Source organism: Protopterus annectens, chromosome 1.part0 (genome assembly GCF_019279795.1).
Source record: "Protopterus annectens isolate FY-2018-M chromosome 1.part0, PAN1.0, whole genome shotgun sequence".
NCBI classification, from domain to species: Eukaryota; Metazoa; Chordata; order Ceratodontiformes; family Protopteridae; genus Protopterus; species Protopterus annectens.
In genome coordinates this window covers 670,292,363-670,309,299 of record NC_056725.1, presented here as the reverse complement: position 1 = coordinate 670,309,299, position 16,937 = coordinate 670,292,363, and the positions used below count along the sequence as shown (strand labels likewise).

General features: G+C 45.1%; 1 protein-coding gene across 3 annotated transcripts in view; it reads left to right on the top strand.

Annotated features, from left to right (window-relative positions):
* PLEKHG2 (pleckstrin homology and RhoGEF domain containing G2) overlaps nucleotides 1-16,937 on the top strand; it is a 1,701,404-nt gene that overhangs the window by 1,561,660 nt on the left and 122,807 nt on the right. The gene's annotated exons all lie outside the window — the stretch shown is intronic.

Here is a 16,937-nt window from a genome sequence, read left to right as displayed (position 1 = left end):
ACCTTGATGTACTACAGGGAACTCACTAAGAATAAAGTGAAAACCCTCAGTCTAACAGGTATACCAAGTGAGGTTATAAACATGTTAACTATTCAGCTAAATGTTTCTATTTAATAGTGGAGATCCTCCTTGTAAAACGGTTTGACATTTCAAACCTATGGATACTTCTACATTATAGATGAAAATGGTTATCTAGTACTTTATTTGATGATAGATTCATGACATAATGAAAGTTGCATAACAGTTGAGGTGCTTTAAAGAAACTATACAAAAATCATCTTCAATAATGTAGGAACACTTCCTGTCTACTGTATGAGTTTTACTTTTGAGAAAAGACTCTAATATCAACCATGACATCACAATATTTCATTAGCTTGCCATGAGCAAAAGTTCATTGTGTGCTAAGTCAAGATAGTTTTTCTTACTGTAGCCTACTTGTAGCAGTCTACAAGTCTCAGTATCAAAAGAGATTTGATTTGCACTTTCCTAAGAAAATTAAGAGTCAATACATCATTGAAGAATATGATTATCAATCTAATCTTATATAGGTTTGCTAACATTAGTATCATCAGCAAACCTGCCTACCCATACATGATATATTATCAGAAAAGTAAATATAAATATACTAAAAAGGAATGCCACCTCACAGACCCTTAAGGTACTCCCTGTTGTCTAATCTAGATGATAAATTTGAATCTTATAACTTTACTAATAAATGGTAAGGGAGTCAGTTACTAATCTACCTAACAGTAAGATTTTGAAGATTTGATCATGGTATTTTCAATACCCTTAGGGCCGGATTCACGAAGGCTTGCATGGAGTCTAAAAGTAGAGTAAAACTCCATGCAGCAAACATGTCCGCTGAGTGATCCAGGAACAGCCAGTAGGGGCATGCAACAGAGCTCTCAAAACTAGTCCTACACGGACAGGGCTTGGATATGCAAATTACCTCAATTGCAGGTGAAAGCTGTGCAAATGAGGTAAATTTGCAATCCAGGAAACCCGAACCTGTCTGAATAGGAGTAGTGTTATTTGCAGAAATGTACTCAGTTGACAACTAAGTACGGTTCTGCAAATAGCAAAACGGAGCCGTGACAGATCCAAAAAAATGATGCATTTACAGGAGGAAGCATGCCAATGGCCAAAAATACAGCCATTGGCAATGTGAAGTCATGCAAAATAAAAATAAAATAACTTTTTTTTTTCATCCCGATCCAAGCATAGCACAGCACCGCGCAAACGTGCTGTGCCCTAAAAAACAGAAAATCAATAATTAAGATCCACAAATGTGGATTTTATTGCTGATATGAATTTACAATGCAAGTGAATGACAGGTTGAAGACAACATGGCCACCGAGTAGAGGTTGCTAAGGGGGGAAGCTCAGTCTAAGAGATGTAACCGAGCATTAGTAGGCAATCCTATGCAAATGAGGGTTAAGATAGTGAATCGCAAGTTTACATAGCAAATGAGCACAGTCAGTGGTGTGTAAGCGTGGGATAAGGAGAATAACAGAGTAGAAGATAGGTGACATCATGAGGGGGGCATGTATGAATGAAGTGAAGCTCATTGGAGCAGAGTGGCATGTGTCAGGTGACATTTACATATCATTGAAAGAGGTGTGTCAACAGGTAGGCTAGGTAAAGTAAAGAAATTGAAGGTGTATGCCATGGATAACACCAAAGTTTCTTACTGAGCGTGCATGCGCGCATGTGCATGCCAGTAAACCCGAGTAAGACAGTGTGTGCGTGTGTTAGCATGTGTGCGCACGTGTAAGCCGGAGTAAGCATATGTAAAGCTGTGTAAACAGTTGTAAGCGTGTTTGCACTGGTGTGCGCACGTTTTAACAAGAATAAGCAAGTTTTAGTCCATGTAAGCATGTGTGCGCATGTGTTAGCTGCTGTGCGCGTGTTTGCGCTTGTGTGAGTGGTGCTGCCCCCTGAGGAAACAGAAAGGGAAAAGGAAACACACCAAATAGTAGGAAGTTACCAGGGAGTACTAGCAAAGCTAGCAGGTGAAAACAATCAGAATCAGGCAATTACACAGGCAGTACACTAGCCCAGCCCAGCCCAGCACTTAAAACTCTGCAAACAACAGTCCATTATGTTTCTCTCAAGAAACACTGCAACACTGCAGTAAGCTAATAGACTTGAAAACTGAAAAAGCTATACTGAGACAAAAAATGTTAGTGGCTGCAATTGCTGTTATAAGGTGACATATGCAACATGCTGAGGGTGGTGATAATGCGAATGCTGCTGGACAACCCACAGTGAGGAGACGGAGAACAGTGTACAGACCCAGGGTAACCTACCAGGGTTATGAGCTGGAGATAGTGGAGCGCTATAGAGTGGACAGAGACCTCTTGCAGCAAATTGTTGAGCTGTGCAGGCCACACATCACACACAGAACCAGCAGAGGGGAACCCATTCCAGTGGAAACCAAGGTATGTGCTGGCCTAAGAATATTAGCAACAGGTACCTTCCAGAGACCAACTGGTGATATGATGGTGATATCACAGGCATCAGCATCCAGGGTACTGCACCAGTTCCTGGATGCCATGTCAGCACATGTCGGTGATCATGTATATTTCCCCAATTCCCGTGAGGAATTGGCCAGCAATATGCGTCTCTTCCAGCAAATAGCGAAATACCCTGAGGTAGTGGGTGCAATAGACTGCACGCACATATGCGTCAAAGCACCAGTCGATGAGCGGGGTAGGGTCTACTTCAACCACAATCCCCTCCATCAACTACCAGGTCATGTGTGATACCCAGGGCATAATACTGAATGTGTGTGCTGGCTGCCCTGGAAGCTACCATGATTCCCATATCTGGCATCTGACGCAACTGTACCAGACATTTGCCAATGGGGACATCCCATATGGTCATCTAGTGGGGGATGCTGGCTATGCACTGGAGCCATGGCTGATGACACCAATCAGAAACGCACAGACACCTGAACAGGAATGCCATAATGAGGCACACGCACAACACGAAATGTAATCAAGCGTGTGTTTGGGCTGCTCAAGTCACGGTTCCGGTGCCTGGACACATATGGTGGAGCCTTGCAGTACTCACCAACTACATGTACCCAAATTGTCATGGTATGTGCTATGCTACATAATATGATCCTGCGAAAACAGCTGCAGCAGGACCAGCATAGGCCTGGGCCAAACAGCCCCCCACCATTGCCAAGGCCATCACAGGCAGAGAGTGACTCAGAGGAGGAACACCCTGAGCCTGCCCCAGTAGGCAGAAGGAGGTGTGCCCAGTATGCTTTGGCCTTGGCAAAGAGGCAATGCATAGCACATACACTGGCTCAGTAGGAACTCTGGAAATTATACCTCTCTCTGACTCGCACATATAGTAAAAGGGATGCCTAAGTTGACACTACCTGCTTCCAAACATATATAGGGAGTGTAGTATGTGCATCTGACATAGCCAGCCCTGAAGCACCACCTGAGGCATGATTGCCATGTGTTAAGCAATATAAAGCAGTGCTAAACAGCATTTACCACCATGTAGTATATGTAAAGAAAATTGCACACACCAAGTAGCACAACTATGGTCAGTGATGAGTAATATTGGTCAACGTCCAGCAATGTTGGTTAATATTGAGCAATGTTGGACTAAGTATATGAGGGTCTCTCCAAACACCATTATATTGGGTGACTTCAACTACCCAAACATTGACTGGGAGCATTACTCAAGCCCCAACACCCTAGCCCAAAGGTTCCTAGAATTTATAAACTCAAATGCTATGGAACAACTAGTCACCACCCCCACAAGAGGGGATAACATACTGGACCTGGTCATCACCAACATGGGGACTCTATGCTCCATACCAGAGGTATTCCCCTCATTGGTAAGATTGGACCATAAATCAATTTCACTGGATGTCCACATCCCGATCCCACCCACAGCCCAGAAAACCACAGTGAAAAACTTCTCAAAAGCTAACGTCACACTTCTCAAAACTGAGGTGGAATCCTTCAAGGCCCCCAGGTCAGTGGAAACTACGGCTCAAACTGCAGAATCCTATATAATTGCATTCTATGGACACCTTCAGGAATGCATGGATCATGCTATCCCAAACAAAACCAAGACCCAATCATCCAAAGGCAGGTGTCCTGCCTGGTGGTCCCCAGCCATAAATAAGCTCTACAACAGAAGGAGGATGCTACTACATGATACAGCAAAATCCCTAAAAGGGAACGCATCTCTGATCAATACTAGCAAAAAACTACGATCCCTCATAAAATCATCCAAGGCCAGCTTTGAGAGAAAAAGTGCACAGGACACTAAAGATAATCACAAGGCCTTCTTTATTTATGTTAGGAACCTGGGTGGCAACTCCCAGATATGCTCAGAGTTGGTCCAAAATGATAAAAAATACACTGAACCCACAGACATTGCCAACATCCTGGCAGACAGGTTCAGTGCAAACTTCTCCCCCCCTTCCCCCCTAAAGAGCAAATATATATCTCAGCAGAGTGCTGCCTCCCTGACATCTCAGATGCTCAGGTGAGAGCCGCCCTCTCCAAAGCAAAAAACACAGCATCAATGGAACCAGATAATGTCCTGGGCTGCGTCCTACATGAACTCCAAGAAGAGCTAAACCCCCACATAAAGCTGCTATTCAATCTCAGCCTTACTACAGGATATGTACCCAAAGAATGGTGTACAGCAACAGTGTTCCCACTCCACAAAGGTGGTGCCTCTACGGACCCTGCTAACTATCACCCCATAAGCCTGACTAGCCTGGTCTGCAAAGCTATGGAGAGGATCATCATGGAACTCATAAACAAAGACATTGGGGACCTACAGACACTGGATCCTACCCAATTCGGCTTTGTTAATGGCAGATCCTGCCTCTTAAACCTGATCAATTTCTTTGAAACAGTCACCAAGGCCATTGATGAGGGGAAGGTAGTCCACACAGCCTACCTGGACCTTGCAAAAGCCTTCGACACAATACCCCACTCGGGCATCATAGATAAGCTCTTCAGCTTAAATATAAACCCCTATGTCATAAGATGGGTTGCAAACTGGCTCAAGGACAGAACCCACATAGTCAGAATTGCTGGAGCCATGACAGACTCTAAACCAGTTGCAAGTGGCGTCCCACAAGGCTCAGTCCTGGGACCTCTCGTGTTCGTCATATATTTTTCGGAGGTTCAGGCTAACACGGGAGGACTGTGGCTGACCAGGTTTGCAGAAGACTGCAAACTGGGTGCCATAATTGACTCTCCAGCTGACACAAGCATCCTTCAAAAGGGTCTCATAGAGACGGATAACTGGTGCCAGAGCCATGGCCTAAAGCTAACCGATAAAAAGTGTATAGTCATACCCTTTGGCAAAAACAAAGTGCCCACAAATTACCACATAGGCGGGAATTCATTAAGTATGGAAGAAGTAATTAGGGACCTGGGGACCCAAGTTGACAGTAATTTCCCCTTTGACAACCACATTGCCAAAGTGGTTAGAAAGACCTTCTATATAGCCCACCTTATCATGAAAGGATTCACATCTACATCAAGGGAGGTCATTGTGCCCTTTTATTCATCCCTCATCAGGCCCATAATTGAATACAATGCCTCATTTGGGATGTACCTTACCCGACACCTGCAGCAACTAGAAAGATCCCAAAAGAACCTCACAAAGAGGATCATGGGACTCAAACAGATGCCATATGCTGCTCGGTTAAAGAAACTCCAGCTCTACTCAGTTGCATACCGCCTACTTAGAGGCGATCTATGCCCGACGTATAAAGCCATGTCCAACCTGGAATTAATGAGCATGCTCCACCTCAGAAAATCCAAATGCCTTAGAGCTACATGCTCAAGGGACTTGAACCTGAGCACAGAAATAAATTGGACATGCTGGAGGGACAGATTCATAACCCAGAGGCTCCCTTCGCTCTGGAATAGAATCCCAGTCCATGTTAGGCAGAGCCCCTCAATGACTCTCTTCAAGTGGAATCTTGACCAGTGGATGGGAGATCGTAGGTTTACTATGGGGATTACTTCGGTGTCACTACTAGATAGAGGCACAGTAAACTAACCTTAAAAAGGGCACAGTAAAATCAGTTCAGAGGGTAGTGAAAGCCAAACACACTCTGGCTAGGCTTGTAAATGCCTTAGGGCAGATAGCCTAGTATGAAACTATGAATCTAAGTAGGGCATAGCTGAACAAAAGCCAACATGCTCATATTTGCTCTACTGGCACTTAAGCAGTCTGGTCTGCTCAGTATGAAAATATAAAGCAGTGATGAATCTTGAACCCAGAATACTGTGCACTATAGTCATAGTACTGAACCACTAAACCATGACAGTATTGCAGTGGTTAGCCTGTTTGAAGAAATGTTGATAAGTCTATGCAAAGTATTCCATGGAAACCCTGCAGGCACAGCATAATCCCCGTCGAGTTATGACACAAAGGTGAGTCCCGCAGTAAGAATAGAACCTGACTTTCAACACACACAGTAGAAATGTTAATATTCGACATGTACACATACATTAACAAATGTAGTGGACCTCGGACAGCAACATACTGAAAGGTCACACTGGGCATGCTCACACACTTGAATAAATGAGACAGATGTCAGGTAACAGAACACTGATAGTCTGAACTAGGCATGCTCACACACTTAAGCCATGTCAGAGTACAGCAGTGGGCCACACATATCAGGCAGTTGCATGTGTTAACCCAGGAACCTCTCATTATCCAGCAATCTGCCCTGTGCACACAGTTATATGACAACAGACACATATATAATATAGTGGAACCCTGTCATAATCAAATATGTTCTGCAGACACTTAAGTTGTTCATAGAAAGTGGGAAAGCAAAGACGATAAAACCTGCAAACAGTATCAGCAATAAACATTGTGCATCCTGAACATTAGCATAGGTTCAGAGGTTGATACTAGCCTATCCACCCTAGGGCATGTACAAGCCTAGCCAGAGTGTGTTTGGCTTTCGCAACCCTGTCAAAGTAGAACACTGTGCCTGTGAATAGTAGGTCACACAAGATAGCCCATTTACAGTTAGTGTATTGTGCCTCTGTCTAGCAGGGACCCAGAAGATATCCCATGGGTAAACATATGATCACCCATCCACTTGTCAAGATGTCTCCTGTAGGTGGTCAGTGGGTGGCTCTGCCCATGCAAAACCGGGATTACAATCCGGAGTGAGTGGAGCCTCTGGGATAAGAATCTGTCCCTCCAGCATGTCCTATTAACATCTTTGCTTAGGTATATGTCCCTGGAGTGTGTATCCCACAGGAGTCGGATATCCTAAGGTGGAGCATGTCCATTAAATCTGGGTCAGATATTTCCTTAAACTACAGGCACACAACACATCCGAGTAGGTGGTAAGCGGCTGAGTAGAGCTGGAGTTACTGTATCTGAACTGTGCAGGGCATCCGTGTGAGTCCCTACATATGCTTTTTGAGGAACATTTGTGGCCATTACAGTTGCTGCAGGTGTCGGGTAAGTTACATCCCAAATGTGGCATTGTAACCAAGCATGGTCATGATGAATATAGGGGCACAATGACCTCACTTGATCAATATGTGAAACCATATGGGATAAGGTGGGCTATATAGAAGTTCTGTCTACCCACTTTGGCAACGTGATTGTCAAAGGCGAGAGTACAAACAAGTCGTGTCACCAAACCCCTAACAACTATTACCATATGTAATGGATTACTACCTATGTGGTAATGTGTGGACATGTTGTTATTCCCATAGGGGATGACTATGCAACTAATGGCATTTAGCTGTAGGCCATGGCTCAGGCACCAGTTATCCTATCTCTGTGAGACCCCGTTTGAGTATGCATATGCCAGCTGGAGAGTTGATTATGGCACCCAGTTTGTAGTCATCTGCGAACATGGTCAGCCATATTCCTCCTGTGTTAGCCTGTACGTCACACAAATATATACTGAACAAGAGAGGTCCCAGGACTGAGCCTTGTGTGATGCCATGTGTAACTGGTGTATAGTCAGACATGGCACCTGCAATACTGAACATGTGGGTGCTATCCCTTATCCTGGTAGCAATCCATCATGTGAGATATGTGTCGATATCGACGCCGGTGAGCTTATGGATAATGGCCAAGTGGGGTATTGTGTCAAAGGGTTGTGCAAGATCCAGGCAGGCTGTGTGGACAACTGTCCGTACACCGATGGACCCAGTAACTGTTTAACGAATATGAACATGTCCAAGAGGCAAGATCTGCCCACAACAATGCTGAAATGTGTAGGACTCAGTGTCTGTAGGTTCTTGATGTCTATATGCATGAGTCCCATTACAATACGCAACATAGCTTTGCATAACAGGCTAGTTAGCCTTATAGGCCGATATTGTCTGTGGTCCGTTGTGGCAGCAGCTCTGTGGAGCGGGACCACTATTGCTGTACGCCATTCTGTGGGTACATATCCAGCAGTAACTCTGATATTGAACAGTGACGTAATGTGAGGGTTACGTCTGTTATGAAGCCCATGTAAGACACAGGCCAGGACACCGTCTGGTCTCATTGATGCTGTGTTGTGTGTTGTGGGGAGGGCAGCACTCACCTGTTTATTTGCGATGTCAGGGAGGTTGCACTCTGTTGTGATCAACAGTAGCTCCTTAGGGGGGATGGGGGGGAGACATCTGCACTGAACCTGTTTGCCAGGATGTTGGTAATGTCTGTGAGTTAAGGGTATGTTTAGTCAGTATGCGGTAACTCACAGCATATCAGTGAGTGTCCACCCAGGTACCTGAATTAACTGAAGAAGACCTTGTCAGTGTCCAATGTGTCTGGTGCAATTGTCTGTTAGAAGCGGGCCTGACATAAATACATGAGTGATTGTAGCTGTCTGCTAGTACAGATCACAGATGTCTTCCCTGTCTGGGATTGTGCTCTATCATGTAGTAGCATCCTCCTTTTGTTGTATAGCTTATTAATGGCTGGGGTCTACCAGACAGGTCCCCTGCCATTGGAGGAGTGAGTCCAGTTGTTATTTGGGATAGCACGATCCATGCAGTCCACTAGGTGTCCATAGAATGTGTATGTAAAGGATTCAGCAGTCTGAGCCATACTTACCACTGTCCCAGGGTCTCTGAAGGATACCACCTTGGTTTGGAGAAGTGTGACGTTTGCTTTTGAGAAGTTCACCAAGATTACCCAGGATGGGTGTGGGGATGGGATATGGATGTCCAGTGAGATAAATGTATGTTCTGACCTTACCAATGAGGGGTATATCTCAGGTGTGGAACATAGAGTCCCCATGTTGGTGATGATCATGTCCAATATGTTGCCCCCTCTCGTGGGTGTGGTGACCGGTTATGCCATAGCATATGATTGTACAAATAGTAGTAACTGTTGGGTGAGTGTGTTGGGGCCTCAGTACTATCCCCAGTCAATGTGTGGGTAATTGACATCACCCAATATAATGGTGTTTGGGGAGACCTTCATATTGTCCAGTGTTCCCAGGAAAGCCGAGTGTGGTTCATGAGTTTGGGAGGGTGGTCTGTAGCAGGCAACAAACCAAAAGGCAGATTTGCACAATGTTAGGTGCGTATGTATGGTCTGTGATGCTTTGTGCAGTGCTACCAACCCAGAGGTATGTGTATCTGTGATGTATATGGATACTCCCCCTATTTGTGTTGGCCATTCCGAGTTTTGTGGTCAGAAAGCATGGTATGAAATATAACCTGGTAGTGCTGGTGTGCATTTGGGAGCCTGAGCCAGGTGTCTGTTAATGCACAGATATCGCTGTTGTCCATACTGAGGAGATTCCTGAGTGGTCGCAATTTGAGGGTAACACGTCTGGTGTTGAGCATTACCCTCAGTGTCATGTACTCTGTAATGTCTATGGAGGTGGGTTTGTCTTTTGAGCCCCGCTTAAAAAAGGCAGTATGGTGGTAACAAGTGCCTTAGCCAGTATTCAAAAGTACAAGGGTGACAGGTGCAAGCTGTCCATAGGGAAGCTACGTGGTATGTTGAGCATGTCATCCCAGGCTGACAGACACTGTATCCCCAGTGAATGACACCAATATGTTAGCCAACTGTTAAATGTGATCAGTTTGTTGGTATACTGTGACATCATACTTGGTGAGTGTAAGATGCTAGGCAAGGTCAGGGTCATACTGGCCTGGGCTACATGATGAGAGAGTTCCTCTATGTATCATGTCATGTGGTCCAGGGAGAAATGTCTGAGGGTGTACGCACCAGCATGGACAATGATGGAGCCAGTCCTGTACTTGCTTTGGAGTGACCTGAATGCATGTGTTATGTTGTGGATTCTGGCACCCAAGAGACAGCTCAACATGACTATTCCCTTGTTTGGCCTGGAGAGTGGGACGTCAGTGTGTCTGACAATAAGTGTCACCTATTACAAGTGTATTAGGTGTGTTGTTTAGCCCAAAGGGCAGTGACTGTGTGGCACACTGACATTGTGAACTATGTGATATGTGGGTATTGTAGTGGGGTAGCAGTTGTTTGTGTGTCTGCTTTGGAGGTCTCAGCTGCTTAGGCAGAGTTTATGTAAAGCCTCCAAGTATGTTTATGTGTGATAATGTGGTTTGATTGCTGTCGCTATAGGTTTATGTGAGACTGATATGTGGTGTGTGTGGTTACCTTCACCACCTGATAGACTATGCCAGTCATGGGTCGAGAGAGCTCAGCCTCCTGTATGTCAATATTGTTGCATCTCTCACATATATCTGAGTTTGTTTGGAGGAGTTGAGGGTTGTCTGTGTACATGAGGCAGATGTGACATTGTGTCAAAACCACAATATTCACTAGCTGGACTGGAGAGTACACACAAAACCGACCCCTGGACATGCCAGGATATTATGATGACATTCTCTGTAGCCTGATCGCAAAGGATCAGTAGGGTGTTAAGTGTGTAAAAGAGTATAACAGGGATTAGCGCTCAGGTTTGTTGGTGTTTTGTAAAGAGTAGCTGAGAAAGATTCCAGACTGAATCATGACACCTCCTTCAGCTATGTCATAAATAGCAATGTACACTCATATATGTCCTGAGTCAGGGCCAACTGTACCTGAATGACAATGCCGACATCCTGTCAGACAGGCCCATATAGAAATACCCACCTCCCACTGACTATAGTCCCAGTCATTATACCAGGAGATATCACATGTAGAATGGCTGAACAGCTCCCCCCAAAGCCAAAAGCATGACAGCAATTGGATTACATTGTTTCCCAATATGTGTCATGCATGAACTACAGAACAAACAGACCCTGCACCTGAACAGTCTGTTGAGCCTCACCCTCTCCACAAGGTGGAGCAACATATGGCACTCCCCACAAGTGTTGGTGCACAACACACCATGGGAAGTATAGTCCAGTAAGCCTATGAAGTCTGAACTGCAAGGCCATGGAGTCCATCATGGTTGAAGTAATAAACAGAGCTATTGGAAGCTGACAAACACACAACCCTACCAACTGTGGTATGTTCATGTGCAGATCATGGTTCCCAAACATGCTAGACTGTTTGCAAGGTAGACACACAGGACATACATCACTGAACAGAGCTACACGTGTCCCACATAGACTTTGAATAGCCCTTTATCAACATCCCTGACACATGTCGTATCCACAAAACCAACAATCTGTGCATAAATATGTGTTGACATATGAAGGAATGTCAGTGTGTCCACAGATAGATCACACAAGGTAAGAATTATGGGGTCCTTTTCAAGCTGTTGACACCTGCCGACCCACATGGCTCATTCCTGGGATTGCATAAAACAAAGTGTACACACATTACCATGTCCAGTCTAATGATGTCAGCATCCTACACATATAGCAGGAGAATGGAAGCCGTCCAGAAAAGCATATAGCATGCCGTGTTAATGCGTATCTCATTAGTTTCAAAACATATTTAGATAGGGGTTTGAATCCTGCAAACGCTGAGTGTTTGTGTTGGGGTGTGTGATCTCCTGTGAGAGGAGTGCCCTTTTTGGAGACTGGGAAAACACATTAAAAGTGTACATTCCTCTTTGGAAAGTCTGATGATGTCAGCATCCTACAAATATAGCAGGAGAAAAGAAACCACCTAGCAAAGCATATAACGTGCTGTGTTAATGCGTACCTGTCTAGTGTCATAATATAGTTAGGTAGGGGTTTGAATCTTGCTGACTGCGTGTGGAGGGGTGTATGTGTGTGATTTCCTGTGAGAGGAGTGCTCTTTTTGGAAATAGGTAGGGATTTAAATCCTGCAAACACTGACAGTGTGTGGGGGGTGTGTGTATGTGTGTGATTTCCTTTGAGAGGAGTGCCCTTTTTGGAGACTGGCTGGGAAAACACATTAAAAGAGGTACATTCCTCTTTGGAAAGTCTGATGATGTCAGCATCCTACAAATATAGCAGGAGAAGTGAAACCACCCAGCAAAGCATATAGCGCACCATGTTAGTGCGTATCTCTTTAGTGTCATAACATAGTTAGGCAGTGGTTTGAATCCTGTGTTTGTGTGTGACACAGTTGGTTAATTCAGTGTGGGCTTTGCTTTTACTATGGTATGACATATCATGATTAAAACAATATGTGCATTGCACACATCAGGTATCTGCATGGCAAATAAATATGTGTACATGTGACCTCAATCAGTACATAGGTGTGAAGCCTGCATACTACAAGAATACATTTGTTTCCTTTCACAGATTGTGCCGCTGCTTCTCAGATCATAGGTCACATATGTATGTATGTCACAAGCCCGACCACTGTAGTGATCTGTGTCCAAGGTCATCTGTGCCACACACACCCATGACAGTTACTATAGAGTACTGTGAGTGTGGGTACATGCCTGGGGTATATGTCAGACATGTTCATACACAACAATGACTGGCAATAATGGACAGTCATTATAGGTGTACAACAGCCCTGTGGATATGCATTCAGGCCCCTAATGTCTTATGTGACACATCGAGGGACTCCACAATACCTATGGATATGTGGATACCAAGGGACAGATGACATAACACGTGGCTGTATGTACACATTGGTGCCCAACATACATGTTGAGGGCTACCACCTATGTGGTACTGTCAGGATAGTATGTATGGTAAATGTGGATGACTATGCCATAGTCGGCTTACTGCTATACAGCATGTATTGGACAACAGGTATCTGTCTGTATGATACCCTTATGTAGGATATGCGTCCCATCCAGGGAATGCATTGTAGGCCAATGCATGCATTTCCTGATGTGGATGGACATACCCTTAGTGTGTTTGCATGTACCTAAGAGGGCTATATACCAAACAGGTGTGGTCCCAGGAACGGATGGCGGTCAATACCACTGGTTACTGTTATAGTATAGTACCGGAAGGATCCAAGTGTTACTGAGTTCCCTACAACTGTGTGTCATTTGTCAGGACATCATCTAATGATTGGTTATAGTCATGCTGTTGAGGTTGTGTATACTACCAGACTGTAAATCATTGACAGATATTAACAGTATCACCCACAGTATAGTGTCAACCCATGTCATACACACATGTGTACCCATGTTAGTACATATCTGTAGTAGAATGCATACTGACCATCGAAAGATACTATGAGATGTTAACAATGTGTACAACAGGGTATGTCACACGTCCCATGTGTCCACTATGCACGTACATGCAGACAGTGTGCACCCACCATGTTCACAGATGTGCAATTGCTAATCTGTAATGCACACATCACACACATACTGTTCACTCACTAACACATGCTGGCAACACTGTACACTTCAGCCAAGTGGCACATGGGTGGAGAATACATACTCAGACCTAATACTGGTGTAAACAATGCTACATTGACAATCAGAGTTGTGATGCATAATGCCTGCTCAGATACACCAACAAGGATATCATTACACTTTCCTGTTGACAACTTGCTAATATTGCTACACTGCTATAATGTCACCCTGTGCATCAGAATCATGTTAGCCTGTTCCTGCATCAATGTTACAAATGACAGAGGTGGCACAGGTGTCATCATATGCACAGGGTGTGTTATTGGTTTGCCAGAGCCGGACATTGACCCATTCAATCGACATGTCTGTGTGTGTGTGTGTGTGTGTGTGTGTGTGTGTGTGTGTGTGTGTGTGTGTGTGTGTGTGTGTGTGTGTGTGAGGGACAACAGTACAGCATGGGCCAATGTTGATGTAATGTGTGTGTATGTGTGAGCCCTAGTTGTTTGGTTAATGTGTGTGTGTGTCTGCATGCACACAGCTCCACCATGTGGCTGCCATATACGGGAGGTTGTGGGACAGCCACAGACTGTACCTGGTAGGCTGTACAGATCACTGTCTCTGGGCATGGACATGGTACCTGTGCCTGGCAGGGGTGCTACGGGCAGTATCAGGTACCAACCCTGACTGGGTACTATCATCAGAGGCAGAGGTATGATGACTGGACCCATGTCCCTGCTGGAACTGGCCAGAGCCACATGCATGTGGTCTACTAGGACGGCCAATAGACAGGCCAGCCCCAGCATTGCTGGGGCTGGTACTCCCACTACGGGAGCGACTGTGATCTGTGTGCCATCCGCGATGACTGCCAGATGTTGCTTTTGCTGACATGCATCCACGTTGACATCTCACCCGTCCCGCATGGTCCTGGCTCAAGGAAGACACATTGTGGAGGGCATCTATTGTCTCCCCCCAACGTCTATCAATGACCTCGGTGTAATTCCAGATGGCACTGGCAAGGTCACGGATACTACATTGATAGAGGTGTAATGGGCCCTCTGCACCCTTAGTCCCTGTCTGGTGTACCGTTCCATACGTGCCTGTGCCTGCATTACAGCCCGGAACATACTGGAGGTTGTAATACCTCTGGTGGCACGTCTGCCAGGGGCAATATGACCAGTGGTGCTCCCCGGAGAACCCCTGGACATCCACCTATGTGGTACCATTCCAGGAATCCAGCTACGGCTGCTGTGAGGGGATGCAAGTGCCATAGGTACCACACTCTCCTGGTCAATGCCAATTGTATGCTGTCCCTCGGCTAAGGCCATTGGAGATGAGGGATGTATCGGCAGTATGAGTGTGCGCTTAGATGGGGTTGAACGCTGTGTACTGTCGATTGGTGGACCAACGACAGACCCTGTCAAACCTTCCTGTGCCAGAATACATGTCTCATCATCTCCACTATTAGTGGCAGTGACTTCAGGTTCCCTGCTGCTTTCAACCACCCCAAACTCAGCACCTGTGAGAGGAAGACAGGAAACACACTTTACAATCTGTACATGATGTTAGCACACATGCACACATGAACACATGAACACATGAACACATGAACACATGAACATATGCACACATGCACACACGCACACATGCACACATGCACACATGAACACATGAACATATGCACACATGAACACATGCACACATCAACACATGCACACATGCACACATGAACACATGAACACATGAACATATGCACACATGAACACATGCACACATGAACACATGCACACATGCACACATGAACACATGAGCACATGCACACAAATACACTCCTCACTACAGCACATACACACACACACACACACACACACACACACACACACACACACCAGCAATCCAACACATACTCAATAGTGGGTGAAGGTGGCTTACAGTATTACAAGGCAAACAGTCACCTCACATGTGTCAGCATGCAGAATATGTGTTACTCAATACCATGCAGTGCAAGTGTAGACGGCCCTATTTAATGACATTATACATGGCTTTGATGCATGTGTATAGTTGTTCAGTGATTGGCTACACCCTGGAACACAATGTGTACATGGACACAACATTGCTGTGCATGTATTATCAGCTCTGCAATGTCCTGTGCACCATCACTCACAATGATACATACCATGGCTGCATGTGTTATCTGTGTGACACATAGATTGCCATGTGTGATTACAATGTCTGTGTCCATAGCAGATAATAGTGGACACAGATGTAGCACATGCATGTTATGTACACACACGGGATGAGTGGTGCATGTAGACGTGAAGGAATCCCAATGCTCAACATGGCACTTTTACAGTGGTTATGGTGAGTGTGGGACATATTGCAGATATGTCGGTGCCAGCCATGACATGGCATGCTACAGGACTGCAACATTAAACACCACACATACCCAATGTGTGTCATGTGATCTATACACCCAATAGCATTCCAGGACATATATGTGACACTTTGTACAGATGGCAACTGCTGTGCATATTGTGTATACTGGCATATGTAAGCACACACACAACATGCTATGCATATTGTGTATAGGTGCATATGTTTGCACACACACAACATTGAGGTGCAAAGCAATGACTGTTATGTGTAGTACTGTGGTCACTGTAACTGGATGGGGTGTAGTACCATGTGCCATCATCATCATCATGCATCTTGTGGTCACTCATGGCTACTAATGTGTGACAGACCACCGCCTAGCATGCTGTACCTGAACTGCAGTGCCGTGGCTATGTTCACAATTACACAGCTACTTTGTACATGGGTGTGTGAGATGCCCAATAGGGAGCATTGCCTAACATGACTGTGTTTTGTGTTGAAGAGTGTTGCACAGCCTCATGATAGGCCTCTACCCCTGAGGTACATCATGTGTGTGTGGATGACATGTGGGATACTGAAGTGTGACCTTAGAGCAGGTGTGCGGTAACGCCATATGTAGCATGTTTTTGTGTACTGCGTATGATAAACGTGTTATGTTGTGTACAGCTGTAGCAACTATGCCTATCCAATGTGCAGTACAGTGTTGCCACAACTGTGTCTGATGCTCTGTGTATTGCATGTCATTGAGGTAGCTACTGACATTACTGAGCTGTGCAACGTCTTACAGCAAACATGCACGGCATGCATTATGCATAGGTGTGTTATGTGTACATGGCCTACACCTCACCTATGACATGCACATTTCATTACCAACATT